Raw genomic sequence first — 23,392 nt, 5'->3', positions numbered from 1 at the left:
ATTTTAGTTGTTTAATTTACATTAGTTTAATCATCAACTCATTTTATCGTTGCTAAAGAAATTTTACTTGAAAATAAAAAATAGTGTAACGCAGTCCTTGTGGAACGATACTCGTATTCACTTACGTTTATTATAACTTGACTATCGTGCACTTGTGATATTTAAATCGAGCTTTCATTTATAAAATAAATTTTGGGACTATTCACTGTGCAAGTTTTTCTCGTTCAAGTTTTTGGCGCCGTTGTCGGGGACTGTTGATTCACAATTTTTTATTTTTCATTTAAATTCTTTAGTATTATTTATTTTATTGTTATTTGATACTCTCATTGTGTTGCAGATTTTTCTTGTGGTGCATGCGAAAATCACTCGAGTTTAAGCTTGAGCCTTTTGACCCCGAGATTGAACGCACAGCTAGACGTCGACTACAGCAACAAAGAGTGAAGGAAAGAATGGAAGACGATCAACACAGAGAGGAGCCAAGGCGTATACCGATGATGGATTATGCACAGCCGTCTCTTGATGGAGCACGTCCAAGCATCGTAAGACCAGTCATCCGAGCTAATCAGTTTGAGATCAAGCCAGCTATCATTCAGATGATTCAGAACACTGTCCAATTTGGGGGAAGTGCACTTGACGACCCTAATTCTCATATAGCTGACTTTCTTGAGATTTTTGATACCTTTAAGTTTAATGATGTGTCTGATGATGCTGTTCGTTTGCGTTTTTTTACATTTTCATTGAGAGATAAAGCTAAGTCGTGGTTAAACTGTTTGCTTGTAGGGTCTATTACTACATGGGAGGATATGGCAAAGGCATTCCTGATCAAGTACTTTCCTCCGTCGAAGACTATGAAGCTTAGAGCCGACATTACTACTTTTGCTCAATATGAGCAAGAGTCACTTTACGTGGCATGGGAGCGCTACAAGGACTTGTTGAGGAGATGTCCACACCATGAGCTGCCTCTTGGGTTAGTTGTTCAAACTTTCTACTACGGTCTGCTTACTCCTAACCGTACTATGATAGATGCTGCTGTCTGTGGTAACTTACTGAGAAAAACGGCTGATGAAGGATATGAGTTATTGGAGGAGATGGCTGCTAGTAGCTATCATCCTCAGTCTGATAGGCAGAGACGAGGTGCTGGAGTTAATCAAGTTAATGATTTGTCGGCGGTTTCAGCACAGTTAGAGGCTTTGAATAGAAAGATTGATGGGATGAGCATGAGTGGGTCGGCTATGCGTCTGCAAGAAATTTTCTGTGATAAGTGTGGGGGTGAGCATGACGTGCAGGATTACCAAGATGGCAATCCATTCTATGTGCCTGAGGGAGCACCGGTAAAACAAGTGGGATTCCAGAACCGTCCTAGAAATTACCCTTATTCGAACACATATAATACGGGATGGAGGAATCACCCAAACTTTTCATGGGGAGGTCAAAACAACCAAAATCGCCAACAAAGAGGTCCACCGTATGGGATGCACCAAGGATTCAAGCCAGAACCGCCTCGGGAGGAGAAGTCCAATTTAGAGCAAATGATGACTAAATTTATTTCTGCAACAGAGACGAGATTTCAGAACCAAGATGCATCCATAAAGGGGTTGGAGAATCAAATTGTACAATTGGCTAAGTTGATTGCTAATAGGGAACAAGGAGCTTTTCCAAGCAACACGGAAACTAACCCAAGAGAACATGTGAAGGATGTGGAATTGCGTAGTGGAAAAGCACTCGAGTCTAATGAGGAAAAGACCAAGCACGGTGAGGATGAGGTAGAAAATCGAGGAGGTAAGTCTTCTAACTCTACATCTACACCTATTGCACAGAATAAAATTTTTATCCCTCCACCTTTTCCTGCAGCAATGAAGAAAGCTAAATTAGATGCACAATTTGGTAAATTTCTTGAGATATTTAAAAAATTGCATATTAACATTCTTTTTGCTGATGCTTTATTGAATATGCCAAGTTATGCAAAATTCTTGAAAGATATCTTAGCAAATAAGCGGAAGCTAGAAGATCATATGACGGCGAATTTAACTGAAAATTGCTCCGCTTTAGTTCAAAACAAGATGCCTCCTAAGCAAAAAGATCCAGGGAGTTTCTCTATACCTTGCATTATTGGTGACATTAATTTTCATAAAGCTCTATGTGATCTTGGTGCGAGTATTAATCTGATGCCTTTTTCTGTGTTTAGGAGACTGGGGTTAGGTGAACCCAAGCCAACTAGGATGTCGTTGCAGCTGGCTGACAGATCTGTCAAGTATCCACGTGGGATTATCGAAGATGTTTTGGTGAAAGTGGATAAGTTTATTTTTCCTGCAGATTTTGTGGTACTTGACATGGAGGAAGATTTAGATATGCCTTTAATCCTAGGGAGACTGTTTCTGGCTACAAGGAAAGCACTGATTGATGTTGAAGAGGGTAAATTGAGACTGAGAGTTGGAGAATAAGAAATTATTTTTGATGTCTTCAATACTCTCAAGCACACAATGCACAATGATAGTTGTTTTCGTATTGATGTCTTGGATTCTCTCGTTTGTGATTTTATGCAGGATGGATTGAAAGAACCATTGGAGGCCACTCTCACTACTGAAAAGCAGGAGGACGAGCTAGACGAGGAAAAGATGGAGATGGTAGCTCACTTGAATGCCATTCCACCTTGGAGAAAGCAAGTGAGGCTTAGACTAGAGGAATTGGGAGACAGAAAAGATTTAATGCCTCAAAAGTCAAGCCTAGAGGAGCCACCTACTGTGGAGCTCAAACCACTACCTCCACATCTCAAGTACGTATATTTAGGAGAAAATAATAAATTGCCTGTTATTATTTCCTCTTCTTTGACAGATGATATGGAGAGTAAGCTCTTGGGAGTCCTCAAGGAGCATAAAGGAGCATTCGCTTGGAAGGTTTCGGACATAAAAGGGATAAGTCCTTCGATCTGCATGCACAAAATTCTGATGGAAGATAAATACCCACCTCTAGCACAACCACAAAGGAGACTCAATCCAAAGATGCAAGAGGTAGTAAAAGCTGAAACAATTAAACTTCTGGATGCAGGTATTATCTATCCTATCTCTGATAGTGCGTGGGTAAGTCCTGTACAATGTGTGCCTAAAAAAGGTGGGATTACTGTTATTACTAATAAAAAAAATGAGTTCCCACAAGAACTGTTACGGGTTGGCGTGTGTGCATAGATTATAGGAAATTGAATGATGCAACCCGTAAAGATCACTTTCCCTTGCCATTTCAAATGATTGTACGATTAGCAGGTCATGAATTTTATTGCTTTTTAGATGGATATTCGGGATACAATCAAATCACAATTGCACCTGAGGACCAAGAGAAAACTACTTTCACTTGCCCTTATAGTACTTTTGCGTTTAGGCGTATGCCCTTTGGTTTATGCAATGCACCTGCAACATTTCAAAGATGCATGACCGCTATCTTTCATGACATGATTGAAAATTTCCTTGAAAGTTTTATGGATGATTTCTCTATTTTTGGCTCCTCATTTAATGAATGTTTAGAGAATTTGAACTTGGTGTTAATTAGATGTGAAGAGAGCAATTTGGTGTTAAATTGGGAGAAGTGTCATTTTCTGGTTCAAGAGGGGATTGTGTTAGGACACAAGGTATCAGATAATGGAATTGAGGTCGACAAGGCCAAGGTGGAAGTAATCAAAAACCTACCACCACCTTCATCAATAAAAGGAGTTAGAAGTTTCCTAGGGCATGCTGGTTTTTATAGGCGTTTTATTAAAGATTTTTCTAAAATTGCTAAACCTTTATCCTCTTTGTTGATGAAAGATGTTGAATTTAGTTTTGATTCTACTTGTCTGCATGCATTCGAGATACTCAAGGAAAGCTTGGTGACCGCACCTGTTCTTACTGTCCCTGATTGGGAGTTACCGTTTGAGGTGATGTGCGATGCTAGTGATACAGCTGTTGGTGCGGTGCTGGGTCAAAGGAAGAACAAGGTATTTCATACCATCTACTATGCAAGTAAGACTTTAAATGATGCTCAATTGAATTACGCTACTACCGAAAAAGAATTACTTGCTATAGTATTTTCTTTCGACAAATTTCATTCATACCTTGTTCTGTCTAAAGTAACTGTGTATACAGATCATTTTGCCCTAAAATACTTGCTTGCTAAGAAAGATGCGAAACCTAGGTTAATTAGGTGGATTTTATTATTGCAAGAATTTGATCTCGAGATTCGAGATAAAAAGGGTGTGGAAAATGTAGTTGCTGATCATCTGTCTAGGCTTGAGCATGTTAGAATTAAGGACAGTGACGATGATATAGATGACTGGTTTCCTGATGAACAATTGCTTGAGATGAAACATTGTCCATGGTATGCAAATTTCGCTAACTTTCTTGTCACAGGCACACCTCCACCAAACCTATCGTTTCACCAACGAAAGAAATTCTTTTTTGACGTGAAATACTATTTTTGGGAGGAACCATTTTTGTTTAAAATTTTTGCAGATTTCATGATAAGACGGTGTGTTTCGGAGGAAGAGTTTGATCAAATTCTCAACCATTGCCATGACCGTGAGGTAGGTGGTCATTTCGGACCAATAAGGACGGCATCCAAGGTACTTGAATGTGGCTTTTATTGGCCAACTCTCTTTAAAGATGCTCGTTCTTATGTGCTACATTGTGATAAATGCCAGCGGACATGTAACATCTCTAACCGTCACGAAATGCCTTTAAATAATATCATTGAGTGTGAGGTTTTTGATGTGTGGGAGATAGACTTTATGGGACCGTTTCCTAGTTCTTTCACGAAAAAATACATCTTGGTTGCGGTGGATTATGTGTCTAAGTGGGTAGAGGCGGAAGCGTATGCCACTAATGATGCTCAAGTGGTCCTAAAATTTTTAAAGAAAAATATTTTTAACCGATTTGGAACACCACGAGCAATCATTAGAGATGGTGGCACGCATTTTTGCAACAAACTATTTGAAAAACTTTTGAGCAAATATAGTGTCACACATAAGATATCTACCCCCTATCACCCCAGACGAGTGGTCAAGTGGAAGTGTCGAACCGAGAGATAAAGCGAATTTTGGAGAAAGTGGTAGGTGTCAATAGGAAAGATTGGTCGGTGAGGTTAGACGATGCTTTGTGGGCTTATCGTACTGCTTTTAAAACACCTATAGGCACTACACCATATAGGTTTCTTTTTGGGAAAGCATGTCATCTACCAGTAGAATTAGAGCATAGAGCATATTGGGCGACCAAAGCACTAAAATTTGATTTTGCTCTTGCAGGTGAAAAACGATTGCTGCAGTTGAATCAGTTAGATGAGTTTCGAGGAAAAGCTTATGATCTTGCACTATCTTACAAGGACCGCACCAAACGAGCCCATGATAAACACATTATAAGAAGGGAATTCAATGTGGGTGAAGCGGTGTTGTTATACAATTCTCGCTTACGACTCTTTCCGGGCAAGCTAAAGTCAAGATGGTCAGGACCATTCACTATAGCCAAGGTGTTCCCATCGGGTGCAGTGGTGTTGCATGATGGCAAGGAAGGGACATTTACTGTGAACACTCAAAGATTGAAGCACTATATCGGTGGCACAATTGAGCCACAACTTGGAATCATCCGGTTCCAAGACATGCCGAACTGAGACGGACCGACAGTCAAGCTCTCGACTATAAATTGAGAACTACTTTTCTTTCCCTTCTCTTGCATTTGATTTAATTTTTCTTTCGTGTCGATTTGCTTGTTTTCTCTTGCTTTTGTTTTGTTTTAATTTTTTTTAAAAAAAAACATGTTGAAAATATTTTGGTGTGCACAGCCGTGAAGCTTCCGCCCGGGCGGGAATTTATATCCGCCCGGGCGCAATTTTTTTAAAATCCATGCCGTGAAGCTTCCGCCCGGGCGGTAATTTATATCCACCCGGGCGCGCCCTTTCCAAAAAAAATTTTCGAGGACCATCCGCCCGGGCGGAAGCTTACATCCGCCCGAGCGCGTACTTTTCAAAAAAATTCGAGGAACATCCGCCCGGGCGGAAACTTATATCCGCCCGGGCGGATCGCGCAGATTTAAAGTCTGCTACATCTTTTCTCCTCTCCCCACTCAAAACCCTCGCCCCCCTTTCAGAATTTTTCGCCCCCACTCTCTCAATCTCACTCAATTTATCTCTTCTCACCAAATTTCAGGTACAATCGTGCACCCTCACCTTCACCGAGTGTCAAGACGCGATTTTTCCAGTCAAGAACTCAACTCTCCGGCGAACCCAAGCGATTTCCGGCCGCCCCTTCCGTTCCCGACCGCCACCAAGTTCCGAAAAACATCCCCCGACTACGGACTACTTGCGCTCTTCTCCAATCTTCCACAATGGCACCTAAAAAGTCTAAGGTAACTCATGGTGCTTCTAGTTCTCGGTCCACTCCATCTAAGTTTGTGAATGAAAAAGCTAGGGAGAGATTTGAACATGCTAGACTACATAGGAAACCAATCCCTGAGCGTGGATTTAGCTCGTCTATTATCGATCATTTTTCGGAGTCCCAAGTATAAGGAAGAGGGTGGAATGTCTTTGTTGCACAACCGAATGCAGCAGTGGTTCCGGTTGTGCGTGAATTTTATGCCAATGCTCCGGAGGGGAATGAATATAAGGCATTTGTGAGGGGACAGCTAGTCTCGTATGATTCCAAGACGATCAATGAAATGTTGGGTTTACCGTCGGTGGACGATTCAGTGTTTCAGGCGTGGGTGCTTAACCCGGATTATGATTTGATCATTCGCTCACTCTGTTATCCGGGCACCACGTGGAAACAACCGGGGACTTATACGATCTTTCTTGAAAATTTTTTGCAAATGGAGGCAGCATTGTGGTATGCATTCTTGTCTAAGAGATTGATGTCGGTCGGTCATACGAGTGATGTGCAGCGTGAGCGGGCGGTTGTTCTTTATGCCATCTGTACTGGGATGGTGATTGATGTGGGCAGGCTCATTTTCGGACAGCTTACCATGTGTATTAATAGCAGCAATTTGGCTTTTTACTTCTTGACTATAGTGACTGAGCTGTGTGCCCGAGCGGGGGTGACATTCGCAGATGATGATGAGTGGTTACCGCCGATGAGAGCCATTGATGAGGCTCTTTATAAATCCAAGAGGGAGAAAAGACAGGCTGAGCTGCCCGAGGAGGTATTTTTCGATTATGGGAGAGCAGCTCAACCACCTCCGGCCTTAGGACATGCACCACCACCTCCGCAGCCACGCCGCCGTGCCATGCAAGATCGCGTCGACGAATTGGGCGCTTGGGCCATTTATCAGACTCAGTACCAGGCCGTTAATCAGGCTCACATTCAGAACATCGAATACTTGGTGCAGGGGATCTCAACTCATTTGGGCATCGACACTTCCGGACGGCCACCTACACCCGCATACCCGCCACACTTCCATTTTCAGTACAATTATCCTATGCCCCCAGCAGCTGAAGAGGGAGTTCCACCGCCAGAGAATGAGGAGTAGGATGATTTCTGATCAGGGGATTTTACTGCTTCCCCTTTCTTTTTATTTTGCATATTCTGTCTTTGCATTTATATTCATGAGTTGTTATGTTTTTAGTGTTTGTTTCGTTTTGTGCAATGAGGGCATTGCACAACTCTAGTATGAGGGGGTAGATTGTTATGTTTGCTTAGTTAATTGGTTTTAAGTTCGTTGCATTTCTTTTGTTTGGTGGAGTTTATATTACTTTGGTGGTGTCAAGTTTCAGTTATGGGAGTTTATTTGGTGTTGTTAGTATTGCTTGTTTTGAGTTGGTTGTTTTTAGTTCGTTATAGTATTGCATGTTTGATGTCGTTTATGGTGAGAAGACATAGTTTATGAGCCAATGATGATGTTGAATTGACAGTATACAAAAGTATTGATTGGGTCACTTCATGAATGGTACTCTTGATTGTTAAAGCATGAATTTTGGTACAAAGTTTGAACTTTTTGAGCACATATGTGTGGGGACTAGAATTTTGTAGGAATAATGGTGAAATTTGAAGGTTTTGTGTGGTTAACTTGAAAGGCATCATTTATGAGTTGATTTAGCATGTAAACCCGTGAAAATAAGTCACTAATTGGGACCTTGAATGAGAACATTTGATTGCCTTGAACTTTACATATACCCCCTTTTCAATGCACTGAATTAAAATATCATACCCCTAACCAGCTGTAATCCAAAGTTATATATTCTTAGCCTAGGGAGTACATGTGTGAAAATTGTGCATCTTAAAAAAAAATGGGGAGATGTAAGGTGAGGGAGAGCCGAAATAAAAGGAATGAAATTCTATTCCTAGGCTAAAAATTGGAGATGTAAGGAGACGAGGAAAGTCAGACGAAAAGTCTTGACGATTGCACAATGAAAATGATCGGTGTACTCCCAACTTTTAGCCACTCGAGCCTATTTTCCTTCTTTTCGACACCCTTATCTGCACTGAAGAACTGAATAAAGTTCAATTTATGTTTTGTGATAAATGGACACGGGGGTGCATGCTAGTGAGACTTGTATTGAAGTGTTAATTGAGTGACTCGCATGATTTGATGATTGATCTATTTGAAGTACGAATGACTAGACCCATCATGACACACACACACGTTCAAATTAGTGTCAAGATTTATGTGTAGATGAGAATGAGTATTCGTTTGTGATTTGACTTGATTATGATTTGTATGTGGGAAAGTTCACTGAGGCATGAGCATAAAAGTTGTTAACTCACCATTGACATTTACTTGTGTTGGTTATTTCTTGTTTGAGTATTTTGTGTTTGTTGTGTTTGTTTAGAGTCTCGTGCTTTAACCTATTTTGCTCGAGGGCGAGCAAAAGGTTAGTATGAGGGGGTTGATAGGACTCGGTTTTACGTGTTTTTAGTGTTGGTTTTGAGTCGCATTCATGCATCATATTAATTTATTTTAGTTTAATTTTCCATTTTTTTAGCATTATCTAGCATGTGATTGATCTCGTGTATTTTGTGGTTATTTTGTAGGAATTGAACCAAAAAGTGGGAGAAAATTTGTCAAAATATCGAAGAGGATTCGCTAGGGCGGTCAAAAGTAACCGCCCCAGCGAGCATTTTGGTCTGGCCGAGGATTTTATGCGCAAGTGTCTCGCTAGGGCGGTCAAAAGTAACCGCCCCAGCGAGACCAGGGACATGCTCGAGGAAGTTTATTCGAGGACCTCTCGCTAGGGCGGTCAAAATGTACTCCCAATTTTTAGCCACTTGAGCTTATTTTCCTTCTTTTCGACACCCTTATCTGCACTGAAGAACTGAATAAAGTTCAATTTATGTTTTGTTATAAATGGACACGGGGGTGCATGCTAGTGAGACTTGTATTGAAGTGTTAATCGAGTGACTCGCATGATTTGATGATTGATCTATTTGAAGTACGAATGACTAGACCCATCATGACACACACACACGTTCCAAAAACTTGATCGAGCAAAATTTGCACAGTGAATAGTCCCAAAATTTATTTTATAAATGAAAGCTCGATTTTAAATATCGCAACTGCACGATAGTTAAGTTATAATAAACGTAATTGAATACGAGTATCGTTCCACAAGGACTGCGTTACACTATTTTTATTTTCAAGTAAAATTTCTTTAGCAACGATAAAATGAGTTGATGATTAATCTAATGTAAATTTAAACAACTAAAATAATTAAAATGCAAAGAAAACGTATTCAAGAAAGCAATGATTAATTTGGATTAAATCAATTGAGAAATGAATTTGTTGGGAATTTGCAGTTCACCTACCACTCGTGTTTAAATAATCACACTCAACTTTTACTCGTGCATTCGACGGAATTCTCTAGACTAATTAATATACTCTATCGAGCTATATTAATACTAATCATAAACATGCAGTACTCAAGTGTCCTCAATTATTTAACAGTTCAAGATTTCATTACATTCAATGGAATCCACTAGCTTTCATTCGGGTGAACTATCACTATCGACACGTACCCAATTCCGTATATCTACTAAAATTGTAAATCCGTGGTTTATACTATTTGTTCCTATTGTTAATTGTTCTACCGAAATCATCAACAACATGAAATAATCAAAGGAAGTTAGCTAGGCTTCGATTGAAACAAGAAAGAACAATAGCATAAACAAATCACGAATAAAAACGTCAAGAAATAATGTTAAACACCGAGTAAGGGGTAGGATCCCCTCAAATTCCAACAAATCTAGAGTTTAGCTACTGAAATTCATGATAAAAACCAACAATCAATGTAAGAAATAAAATACTGAATAATGAAAATACTAAAGATGACGATGGATGACGGCCACGACGCGTGGAAATCTCGAGGTCTTCGAAATCTCCTTTCTCTAGCCTCTCCTCCAAGAAAAAAAAGTGATGAAAAATATGCTAAAGTCTGCAAAAACGGCCTGCTGATCTCGTGTATTAGGTTTAGGTGTAGGATAGAGTCCATAAAAAGTTGGAAACAAATCTTCCCGAATCTCGCTTCTCGCTAGGGCAGCATATTTTGACCGCCCTAGCGAGTGGTCCTCGAATAAACGTACTCGAGCATGTCCCTGGTCTCGCTGGGGCGGTTACTTTTGACCGCCCTAGCGAGACACTTGCGCATAAAAACCTCGGCCAGACCAAAATGCTCGCTGGGGCGGTTACTTTTGACCGCCCTAGCGAATCCTCTTCGATATTTTGACAAATTTTCTCCCTCTTTTTGGTTCAATTCCTACAAAATAACCACAAAATACACGAGATCAATCACATGCTAGATAATGCTAAAAAAATGCAAAATTAAACTAAAATAAATTAATATGATGCATGAATGCGACTCAAAACCAACACTAAAAACACGTAAAAACGAGTCCTATCAACCCCCTCATACTAAAATAATTAAAATGCAAAGAAAACATATTCAAGAAAGAAATGATTAATTTGGATTAAATCAATTGAGAAATGAATTTGTTGGGAATTTGAAGTTCACCTACCACTCGTGTTTAAATAATCACACTCGACTTTTACTCGTGCATTCGACGGAATTCTCTAGACTAATTAATATACTCTGTCGAGCTATATTAATACTAATCATAAACATGCAGTACTCAAGTGTCCTCAATTATTTAACAGTTCAAGATTGCATTACATTCTATGGAATCCACTAGCTTTCATTCGGGTGAACTATCACTATCGACACGTACCCAATTCCGTATATCTACTAAAATTGTAAATCCGTGGTTTATATTATTTGATCCTATTGTTAATTGTTCTACCGAAATCATCAACAACATGAAATAATCAAAGGAAGTTAGCTAGGCTTCCATTGAAACAAGAAAGAACAATAGCATAAACAAATCACTAATAAAAACGTCAAGAAATAATGTTAAACACCGAGTACGGGGTACGATCCCCTCAAATCCCACAAATCTAGAGTTTAGCTACTGAAATTCATGATAAAAACCAACAATCAATGTAAGAAATAAAATAGTGAATAATGAAAATACTAAATATGACGATGGATGACGGCCACGACGCGTGGAAATCTCGAGGTCTTCGAAATCTCCTTTCTCTAGCCTCTCCTCCAAGAAAAAAAGTGATGAAAAATATGCTAAAGTCTGCAAAAACGGCCTGCTGATCTCGTGTATTAGGTTTAGGTGTAGGATAGAGTCCATAAAAAGTTGGAAACAAATCTCCCGAATCTCGCTTCTCGCTAGGGCGGCATATTTTGACCGCCTAGCGAGATGTCCTCGAATAAACTTCCTCGAGCATGTCCCTGGTCTCGCTGGGGCGGTTACTTTTGACCGCCCTAGCGAGACACTTGCGCATAAAATCCTCGGCCAGACCAAAATGCTCGCTGGGGCGGTTACTTTTGACCGCCCTAGCGAATCCTCTTCGATATTTTAACAAATTTTCTCCCACTTTTTTGTTCAATTCCTACCAAATAACCAAAAAATACACGAGATCAATCACATGCTAGATAATGCTAAAAAAATGCAAAATTAAACTAAAATAAATTAAAATGATGCATAAATGCGACTCAAAACCAACACTAAAAACACGTAAAAACGAGTCCTATCAACCCCCTCATACTAAAATAATTAAAATGCAAAGAAAACGTATTCAAGAAAGCAATGATTAATTTGGATTAAATCAATTGAGAAATGAATTTATTGGGAATTTGCAGTTCACTTACCACTCGTGTTTAAATAATCACACTCGACTTTTACTCGTGCATTCGACGGAATTCCCTAGACTAATTAATATACACTGTCGAGCTATATTAATACTAATCATAAACATGCAGTACTCAAGTGTCCTCAATTATTTAACAGTTCAAGATTGCATTACATTCTATGGAATCCACTAGCTTTCATTCGGGTGAACTATCACTATCGACAAGTACCCAATTTCGTATATCTACTAAAATTGTAAATCCTTGGTTTATACTATTTGATCCTATTGTTAATTGTTCCACCGAAATCATCAACAACATGAAATAATCAAAGGAAGTTAGCTAGGCTTCGATTGAAACAAGAAAGAACAATAGCATAAACAAATCACTAATAAAAACGTCAAAAAATAATGTTAAACACCGAGTACGGGGTAGGATCCCCTCAAATCCCAACAAATCTAGAGTTTAGCTACTGAAATTCATGATAAAAACCAACAATCAATGTAAGAAATAAAATACTGAATAATGAAAATACTAAAGATGACGATGGATGACGGCCACGACGCGTGGAAATCTCGAGGTCTTCGAAATCTCCTTTCTCTAGCCTCTCCTCCAATAACTCATATCCTTCCTCAGCCGTTTTTCTCAGTAAGTTACCGCAGGCAGCAGCATCTATCATGGTACGGTTAGGAGTAAGCAGACCGTAGTAGAAAGTTTGAACAACTAACGCAAGAGGCAGCTCATGGTGTGGACATCTCCTCAACAAGTCCTTGTAGCGCTCCCATGCCTCGTAAAGTGACTCTTGCTCATTTTGAGCAAAAGTAGTAATGTCGGCTCTAATCTTCATAGTCTTCGACGGAGGAAAGTACTTGATCAGGAATGCCTTTGCCATATCCTCCCATGTAGTAATAGACCCTACAGGCAAACAGTTTAACCACGATTTAGCTTTATCTCGCAGTGAAAATGGAAATAAACGCAAACGAACAGCATCATCAGACACGCCATTAAACTTAAAAGTATCACAAATTTCAAGAAAGTCAGCTATATGAGAATTAGGGTCGTCAAGTGCACTTCCCCCAAATTGGACAGTGTTCTGAATCATCTGAATGATAACTGGCTTGATCTCAAACTGATTAGCTCGGATGACTGGTCTTACGATGCTTGGACGTGCTCCATCAAGAGACGGCTGTGCATAATCCATCATCGGTATACGCCTTGGCTCCACTCTGTGTTGCTCGTCTTCCATTCTTTCCTTCGGTCTTTGCTGTTGTAGTCGACGTCTAGCTGTGCGTTCAATCTCGGGGTCAAAAGACTCAACCTTAAACTCGAGTGATCTTCGCATGCACCACAAGAAAAATCTGCAACACAATGAGAGTATCAAATAACAATAAAATAAATAATACTAAAGAATTTAAATGAAAAATAAAAACTTGTGAATCAACAGCCCCCGGCAACGGCGCCAAAAACGTGATCGAGCAAAATTTGCACAGTGAATAGTCCCAAAATTTATTTTATAAATGAAAGCTCGATTTTAAATATCGCAAGTGCACGATAGTCAAGTTATAATAAACGTAAGTGAATACGAGTATCGTTCTACAAGGACTGTGTTACACTATTTTTATTTTCAAGTAAAATTTCTTTAGCAACGATAAAATGAGTTGATGATTAATCTAATGTAAATTTAAACAACTAAAATAATTAAAATGCAAAGAAAACGTATTCAAGAAAGCAATGATTAATTTGGATTAAATCAATTGAGAAATGAATTTGTTGGGAATTTGCAGTTCACCTACCACTCGTGTTTAAATAATCACACTCGACTTTTACTCGTGCATTCGACGGAATTCCCTAGACTAATTAATATACTCTGTCGAGCTATATTAATACTAATCATAAACATGCAGTACTCAAGTGTCCTCAATTATTTAACAGTTCAAGATTGCATTACATTCTATGAAATCCACTAGCTTTCATTCGGGTGAACTATCACTATCGACACGTACCCAATTCCGTATATCTACTAAAATTGTAAATCCGTGGTTTATACTATTTGATCCTATTGTTAATTGTTCTACCGAAATCATCAACAACATGAAATAATCAAAGGAAGTTAGCTAGGCTTCGATTGAAACAAGAAAGAACAATAGCATAAACAAATCACTAATAAAAACGTCAAGAAATAATGTTAAACACCGAGTAAGGGGTAGGATCCCCTCAAATCCCAACAAATCTAGAGTTTAGCTACTGAAATTCATGATAAAAACCAACAATCAATGTAAGAAATAAAATACTGAATAATGAAAATACTAAAGATGACGGTGGATGACGGCCACGACGCGTGGAAATCTCGAGGTCTTCGAAATCTCCTTTATCTAGCCTCTCCTCCAAGAAAAAAAGTGATGAAAATATGCTAAAGTCTGCAAAAATGGCCTGCTGATCTCGTGTATTAGGTTTAGGTGTAGGATAGAGTCCATAAAAAGTTGGAAACAAATCTTTCTGAATCTCGCTTCTCGCTAGGGCGGCATATTTTGACCACCCTAGCGAGAGGTCCTCGAATAAACTTCCTCGAGCATGTCCCTGGTCTCGCTGGGGCGGTTACTTTTGACCGCCCTAGCGAGACACTTGCGCATAAAATCCTCGGCCAGACCAAAATGCTCGCTGGGGCGGTTACTTTTGACCGCCCTAGCGAATCCTCTTTGATATTTTGACAAATTTTCTCCCACTTTTTGGTTCAATTCCTACAAAATAACCACAAAATACACGAGATCAATCACATGCTAGATAATGCTAAAAAAATGCAAAATTAAACTAAAATAAATTAATATGATGCATGAATGCGACTCAAAACCAACACTAAAAACACGTAAAAACGAGTCGTATCAGTTTGGGTCCCCACATAAGCACAATCGAATTATATCATCAGGGACACCATTTATCTTTACCGAGTCAGTGATTTCAAGGAATGTTCTGAGATGTAGATGAGGATCTGCAGTTGCGGTTCCCCCAAATTGGTTCTGTTGAACCATGTTTATCAATGCGGGCTTGAGCTCATAGTTGTTTGCATTAATAGTCCCTCGTGCTATGCCCGAATAATGAGCATTTAGTACCGGACTAAAATGATCTCTGATGGGTATTGTAGGGCGTGGATTTTCGTTATCTCTGTTGTCAGCCATTGTTTGAATCACTTCTCTTCTTGCCTTTCTTAATCTTTTTGTGGTTCTTTCAATTTCGGGATCAAAGATAAGCAAGTCAAGATTTTGCTATCTTCACATGCACTGTCAAAAAATATAAGAAACAAATCAATGTTTAAAGTAATACAATAGAAGCAACTCTAAATTAAAATCTAGACTAATTTTGGTAACAATACAAATATAAATTTAAAATAAACATCCCCGGAAACGGCGCCAAAAACTTGTTGCATGTTTTCTTGATTGCTCGCAAGCGCACGACGTCAAGTTATAGTAAAATGTATTTTTGAGTGCAAGTGTCGATCTCACGAGGAATGTGTATATAAAAGTATATTAGTACTTGTGATTAAAATAGTCTCGACTTTATTTAGAATAATCAATTAAAAGATTTGTTTGCAAGAATAACTAAATTGAAAATGGATTTAAATCTAATACCAATTTATAGCAATTAAAAATGAAATAAAAGATCTAGAGGTCCTATTTCACGCAACTGTCCACCATGTGTAATTTCTTGTAGCTATATTATAAAAATCCTTCTTATTCATTAGCCAAGAATCCTATAATTATCTATCCCTCTCCCGAGTGTTAAGTATTCTGTAATTATCAAAAAATGGATTGCAACGTTCCCATCAACAATCTACAAATAAATAACACATCAAGCACTAGATTCTATATGGGCTTCAATAGCATTATAGGCCCTCCCGAACTCTATAAATACCATTGATGTATTTTTCTCATTTCTTGTTTATAATTTCCTCTTCCGAGTGATTAATTATAAACATAAAATCCATTCAAATTATGGCCAATAAATTGAAAGCATTAAGAGTAGAACAATACAAATGAACAATATGAAGAACTTAAATAGCTTAGTTCATAGCTTCTAACACATGATTTCTAGTTTTGTTCCATCTTTCTTCTAGAAATAAAAATTATTTCATAATAACACAATCAAAACAACAAAACATGGTTTTAAAACAAGACATATCAACTGAAAAATAAAAGAAAGAAGAACTTAGAACAAGAATTTGAAGTATTGATTCCGTCCCCGGAGTTGTGCAAAAGGTTTCCCAAGAACTTGATGAACTTGGATTTTCAATACTCTAGCAGCAGCCTCTACTCCTTCCTTGGCTCCCAATACCCTCGATGGTAAGTAAATGATGTCTTTTTATAGTCCCAGAAAAACCTCAGTTCGCAGCACACCAAAATCATGGACTTCCATGCGTAGCACACAAAAATACAGATTTTCCTGATTCTGTCTTGCAAGGAGCGCAGGTGCGGTCAAGAGGACACCACGGGTGCGGTGTTGGTTCTGGTGTGCGCGTGCAGGTGCGGTGTAAAGATGAACACGAGTGCGATATTGCTTTTGTATTTTTTTTTTATATTTTGCACTTTCCAATTCAACACTTTAATACTCCAAACTCTCATTCTACGCCTCCAAACTACAACAACATTAACAACAAAAAATCACATAAAACCTGCTCAAAAATCATAAAATTCTAAGTTTAAAACAAGTAATAAAAGTGCAATAAATTGCACTTATCAGAGCTCTAGAAATCGGAATTGTACCTGGTACCAATTCGATGCTGAAGTCTATCTCTCTGACTGGAGGAAATCCAGGAATATCATATGGGAAGACGCCAGCAAACTCACACACCACTGGCAAATCAGCCAATGATGGATTCGATTTCAGTAAGTCAACTGAATATACAAGGAACCCCTCTGCTCCTTTCTGCAATAATCGCGTCATAGACATAACAGATATCAAAGAAATTCTCGATCTAGAACCCTTACCATAAAACTTTCATTCTTCAGCCATCTCAGGTCTGAATCTCACAATCTTATGGAAACAGTCAATGGTAGCTCTGTACTTGGTCAGCATTTCAATACCGATAATACAATCAAAATCAGATAACCCAAGTACAATACAATCTAACTCAATCTCATGCCCGTCATACTGTAGCATACAATTTTTAACCGAATTCACGGATATCGAACATGTCCCCAATGGCGAAGAGAAAGAAATACAGCATATAAAGACTCAACAGGCAAATCATGCATCAAAGCAAATCGCTCAGAAATAAACGCATGAGAAGCACCTGTATCTATCAATACATAAGCAGGGTAACCACATAAATAACAGTTACCTGCAACAACATCATCTTGTGCTTCCTGAGTCTGTTTCTCTGTCAAAGCAAATACTCTGGCCTGCTGTCTAGGAGTCTGGCTAAATTTCTGGCTTCCTCCTGGCCTTTATCAGTCTAAGCCACTGATCCAGCTGATTCTGTTCCCTTGGAACCTCTCTGTGGACATACTCTAGCAAAATGTCCCTGCTGTCTATAGATACGGCAACTACCAATCACTCCTTTGCATTGCTCGGTCGGATGTCTTCCTCTGCAAGTTCTGCAATAAGCCCCGTTATAACTCTGTCTGGAACCACTGGAGCTAGAAGAACTGCTGCCCGACTTCTTGAACTATTTCCATCGGGCTTTTAGATAATCTTTCTTTCCACCATTGCAGCTCCCACTCTCAAATTTGGGAGGTGGCTGATCAGCAACGGCTTCGTCTCCTTTGGTTCGGTTCAGGGCATCAGCAAAGTTATTCAGTCGCCTTGTGTTCACCAGTGTAAAAATCTATGGATTCAATCCATTGATGAACTGATCAGCAACGGCTTCGTCATTTTCAGCCACATGCGGAGCAAATCACAGCAAAGTAGAGAACTTGGCCACATATTCTTCTATATTCAGCTGACCTTGTCTCAAATTTTCAAACTCTGCACCCTTGTCCTTTCTGTACGACACTGGGAAGAATCTTTGATAAAATTCAATTTTAAAGACATTCCAGTGATATTCGTACATCGATGCTCCAAAGCTCTCTTTGTTGTAATCCACCAAATCTTTGCAATGTCATGCAACTTGTGCCCATTCAGTCTAACTCGGCGCTCATCTGTGTAATCCAAGGAATCAAACATCATTTCAATATCATCTAACCAACACTCACAGTCAACAGAAGTCTTTGTTCCTTTCAAGGTTAGCGATTTGAAAGACTGAAATCTCTTTAGTAACGTTTCTATCGGTGTTGTTGTAACATCCATCGGATTAGCTGAAGTACTGCCATGTTGTAGGATTCTTCGAGGAGACATATCTGATTATCAAAAGGGTTAGCAATCACATTTGACAAATCTGTCTTCGTCCCCTTCTGATCATCTTACCTCTGATCAAGAATCAGTTCTGATTCATTCTCAATAATACATATTACCAATCAAATCAGATAATCAAGTAAACATGTATTATGTAAAGCAATAACACATCCTAGCATTCAAAAGCAAGGAAGGAAAACTCATTCTACCCCGCTCACTAGCTTTTATTTCAGCCTCAAGAACCTAAAGTTCTAGAACCTACTGCTCTGATACCACCTGCTGTGGGCACCAGGACGCTAATTCATTCCTTAATTATTCTTGGGAATAATTCAATCAATTAAGATAAACAGGTCTAATTTTTTTTAAATATAAGTGCAGAACGGAATGGAATCAATTTAATATACATATCAAAAGTATAAGTAAATGTCTTGTACTCAATACATTAAAATCATCTAGGGTTCAACTACTATATATCAAGTGCTGAAGCCTATCTACTTCTGATCCGGATCTCCACGCTAACTTTTCCTCTCTCATTCTCTTCTTGACCCTGATCATGTCCCACTTGTTGTCATGCACACATACAAACACGACAACAGCCGGATAACTCTGGTGAGAATATAATCCCAGTATAAACAATATGTACATGCAATCATATAATAAATACAAAAGCATTAAACAAAAATCAGAAACATGTATCAAAATCTGAAAGACATGAATCGATATAAAACTGTAACTCGACTAGTGACTCGTCATCTCCGATTCGACTCATTTCTAATTTAGGGATCCCGGTTCCTGGATATTGTCACATATATTGAATCTCAGCGATAGGAGTCAATCTACTCCTAAGCAACATCGATATAATTCAATCATCTAGTGTCTTGGCATATCCGCCACAGTCTCGGCATCTCCGCCAATGACTAGGCATCTCCGCCCATGACTCAATACACGTTTTGCTATAAATCAATAGACTACGCATATCAATCTCATGAATTGCAAACATCAATGCAATAAATAAAGTATGTGGTTTTTGGGATACTCATGTCCAATCTGATTCGAGTCGATCTCCCGATTAACATTGATTTATACTTTTCTTTCCGTCGATCTGACGATGTCGAAGTCTCGAATTCGAAGCCTGTCAATACTCAATCTGGCAATGACATTATCGAGGAGTACAATATCAATATACTACAAGAATCAATACTGGATATAATAAAAACTCAATCTAATTCTGTTTCAACGACATAACTGCACAATCTCAGTATACCCAGCAATACAAATCAACAGATATCAATTCCCACAACTCATAATCGATAACAACACAAATCTCAATCAACACATATCAAGTTTCATGTTGAAACCAAGTGTCGATTTTTCATTCTGCATGCCTCGCGCATATGCGCGCCCTAGCCCCCCGCATATGCGTGAGACCTACTGTCTCGACATGTAATTTTCTCGGCAGCTCGCGCATATGCGCGCATCATCTCCGTGCATATCCACGAGGTTCTCTGGACTTCGCAAGTATCTCCTGCACATCTCACGCATATGCGCGCACACCCTTCGAGCATATGCGCGAGGTCCTCTGCCCATCTCCCTCATATGCGCACATCATGTCGCGCATATGCGCGAGGGGTACTGTCCTCGCACATTGAATCTTTTCATGCTAACTCAAATCAAGTCTCAGAATGATCTTTCATAATCATATCAATTCAAAATCAATAATCTCAGATTAACATAATAAAATCTCGGGCATTACATTAAGTGCTGCGGCAGAAAATGAGTCATGGAGAAAATTGGTTAGTTATCCATCTTCTTTCATAATTTTCAAATTTCAGAAATATATGGGGAGAAAAAGTTCTAATTTGAATGGAAATATTATTTTTAAATATTGAGGGGGAGAAAATTTTGTGCTTAAAATGTTTTTGAAAATATGATTTTTTGATTCATAAAAAAAAGGGAGAAATATGTTAGTTGAAATCGATTGTATATCCAAGTTTTGTGATCATCAATAAATGGTAGATGTGAATCTACCCTTTTAAAGTGCGGAAATATTTTTTTTTAAAGTTCACATTTTGAAATTAATCATTTAAAAAAATTGCATGCATTCAGTCCTATTAAAAATATCATTTAAAAATAATCATAAGTAATTACCGATAAAAATATAGCGGAGTAAAAACGAGTAAAAATCCTAACATCAAACAGGAAAATAAAACATCGTAAAAATGCTCATATCCTCCCAATAATATAAAATTGTGAATGTGCGGAATATCATGAGGTTCTCGGGTCATGTCGCCCACCAGGTTCGTTGGCTCAGAGTTCAGCAACTCCAGTCCCCTCAAAATCATGATGACCTGCATCATACATGCCTAGTGAGTCTAAAGATTCAACACACCTATATCGTGATAATTAATATATATACGTAACAAGGAGCAGTGAAAAATATCGTAATCAACATACATTTCATGTTTGCAGTAAAATCATATGCATAATCGTGGCCTGTCAAAACACGATAAAAATCATAGCATGTATCATCATATCAACATTTACGTGTTAATTTTCTTAATATGAATTTCATTCGTCAGCTGTGACTTTCGTATTATCATGTCATTCCATGGATCCATCTACGTGTAACTGATGTACCTGACGACGGAGGCATCAGCGACAGAATTACCCGTCCACTGAGCCCCACCATTCGTTTCATCATATCATCGTGTCATCGTAATAGTCGCAACCAACTCTCATCCTTCAAAACATGTCATCATATTCACCACTTAAATAAAAAGCATGCATATACATAATTTTTTCTTTAAATCAAGCATGGAAAGTGTTTATCGTAATTCCATAAAAATTATGACCATGATGTATAAAAATTTAAAAACATGATAAGATTGTGCTCAGGACGCTGCCATGACCAAAATCTCACCCGGGTGCAAAATGATCATTTTGCCCCTGGAAACCCAAAATTACCGTTTTTCCGGTGGCAGAACTTTCCTGGTGATATTTCGGACGTTTTGACCAACTTTTGTAATGTTTAGAGATATATTCTAATTAATATGAATTTTGCGAACTTAAGTAAAATAAACAAGGTTAAATTTTGAACAAAAAAAATTATCTGGAAATGATCAGCTATTACTTAAAAATTCTAACATATAAATATCACACATAATATATTTTAGGACGTGCTCCAGCAACTCGGATTACTAATCGAGCCTAAAACCGTAAGTTATCAGCTGAGAAAATTAATATTCATTATTCTATTAAAGCCTTTGGCCTGGAAATTTACATAGCATTTATTTAATGTTCAAATATCATCAACAAATCATTTCAATTACTGATATATTTTCTTGCATATTTGTAATGCCCGAGATTTTCATTACCGTAATCTGAAATGATTAATTGATAATTGATGTAATTATAGCCGGGAAGAAATAGATGGGAAAGACGAAAAAAGACACGAGGTATGTGCGAGGACAGAACCCCTCGCGCATATGTGTGACCAGAATGCGCGCATATACGCGAGATGGGCAAAGAAGCTCGAGCATATGCGCGAAGTGAGTGCGCGCATATGCACACGGGAGCCTGTGCAGCCGAGACAGTAGGTCTCGCGCATATGCGCGGCGATGGTACGTGCATATGTGTGAGCTGCCGAAAGACATGCGTCGAGCAGAATGTCTCGCGGATATGCGCCGAGGATGGTCGCGCATATGCGCGAGACGTGCAGCAACAAGATGAAGCCACCCATACATTATCATGCAATATATATATTAAGCATTCCATTATCTCATAGGGAAGAAGGAAACGAGAAAGTTTTCAGAAGAAAAGCTTCATTTCCCTTCGAAGACTATAATTGTGATTTGTATGATCCGACCGTATGATTTTCGATCCGAGCTCAGTACTGTATTCCTCTCGTTACAGGCTTCGACGAGGCGTAAGTTTTCTTATGTTTTGATATGATTTGAAAATATGATATTGAAGGAATCAAATATTATTGATATATGGTGTTCTTTATATATTAGACATCGTATAATCGAAACCGGATTGAAGAACAGATACCGTATGAAATTTTTATGATTGGTTGAGATTATACAGATTTGATAACAGATTATGTTTGTCGATTGATTATGAGTTGAGATTGATATCTTTTGATATTTGTATTGTAGGATACATTGAGATTGTACAGTTATTGATCGAGCAAAACTTGCATTGTGGAATCTCCAATATAAATAAATAAAAATCCAAGCTCGAAATAATCGCAAGTTCACGATGTCAAGTTATAGTAAAACGTATAAGAGTACGAGTATCGATCCCACAGAGATTGATTAGAAAAATTTACTTTAAATTAAATTCTGTAATTAATTAAAACGACAATCAAATTACTTAATAACTAAATTAATACTAGAACAATAAATTGAAACAAACACATTAAAAAATATATAAACTAAAATAATAAATAAACGAGTGTTAGGATCTCGGTGCACCTACCCGTCGTTAATTTAATTAATTAATCTCGACACTGATTTACGCTTTTGACAGGATTTCCTGAGCAATTAACATACTCTCTTGAGCTATGCTAAATTAATTCTATACGAAAAAATACTAAAATTTCTTTTATTATTTACTAACGGTGAATTTCATGTCGATCTGTGAAATACTCTAGTATTCGCTCTACTGGACTATGACTACCAACGTGTATCCAACTTCATATCTCTATGTAAATTGTAGATCCATGGATTATGCTACTCGTTCCTATCGCAAGTTACTCTCTCGAACTCACCCACAATATTAGATATTATTAAAGTTAGCTAGACTTTAACAATTCAATGTAAATTAATAGCATAATCAAGAATAAATCAAAAAAGTCGAGAATTAAATAATCAAACAACGGTTCAGGGTCGGATCCTAACTACAATAAAAGAGTAAAGAGAAAACGCTG

The 23,392-nt window shown here is 38.3% G+C and overlaps 2 non-coding genes across 2 annotated transcripts; one reads left to right on the top strand and one right to left on the bottom strand.

Annotated features, from left to right (window-relative positions):
* Window positions 1–851: 851 nt before the first annotated feature.
* Window positions 852–958, bottom strand: LOC140820438 (small nucleolar RNA R71). The gene has a single exon (XR_012115470.1). It is a non-coding gene; the product is annotated as a small nucleolar RNA R71 (small nucleolar RNA).
* Window positions 959–12,875: 11,917 nt separating this feature from the next.
* LOC140820439 (small nucleolar RNA R71) lies at window positions 12,876–12,982 on the top strand. Its single transcript, XR_012115471.1, has one exon. It is a non-coding gene; the product is annotated as a small nucleolar RNA R71 (small nucleolar RNA).
* The last annotated feature ends 10,410 nt before the right edge of the window (window positions 12,983–23,392 follow it).

This window comes from Primulina eburnea, unplaced genomic scaffold, assembly GCF_022965805.1.
Source record: "Primulina eburnea isolate SZY01 unplaced genomic scaffold, ASM2296580v1 ctg1038_ERROPOS4800000, whole genome shotgun sequence".
Classification (NCBI taxonomy): domain Eukaryota; kingdom Viridiplantae; phylum Streptophyta; class Magnoliopsida; order Lamiales; family Gesneriaceae; genus Primulina; species Primulina eburnea.
The sequence above is the reverse complement of the archived record's forward strand: the minus strand, read 5'-3'. Positions and strand labels throughout refer to the sequence as shown.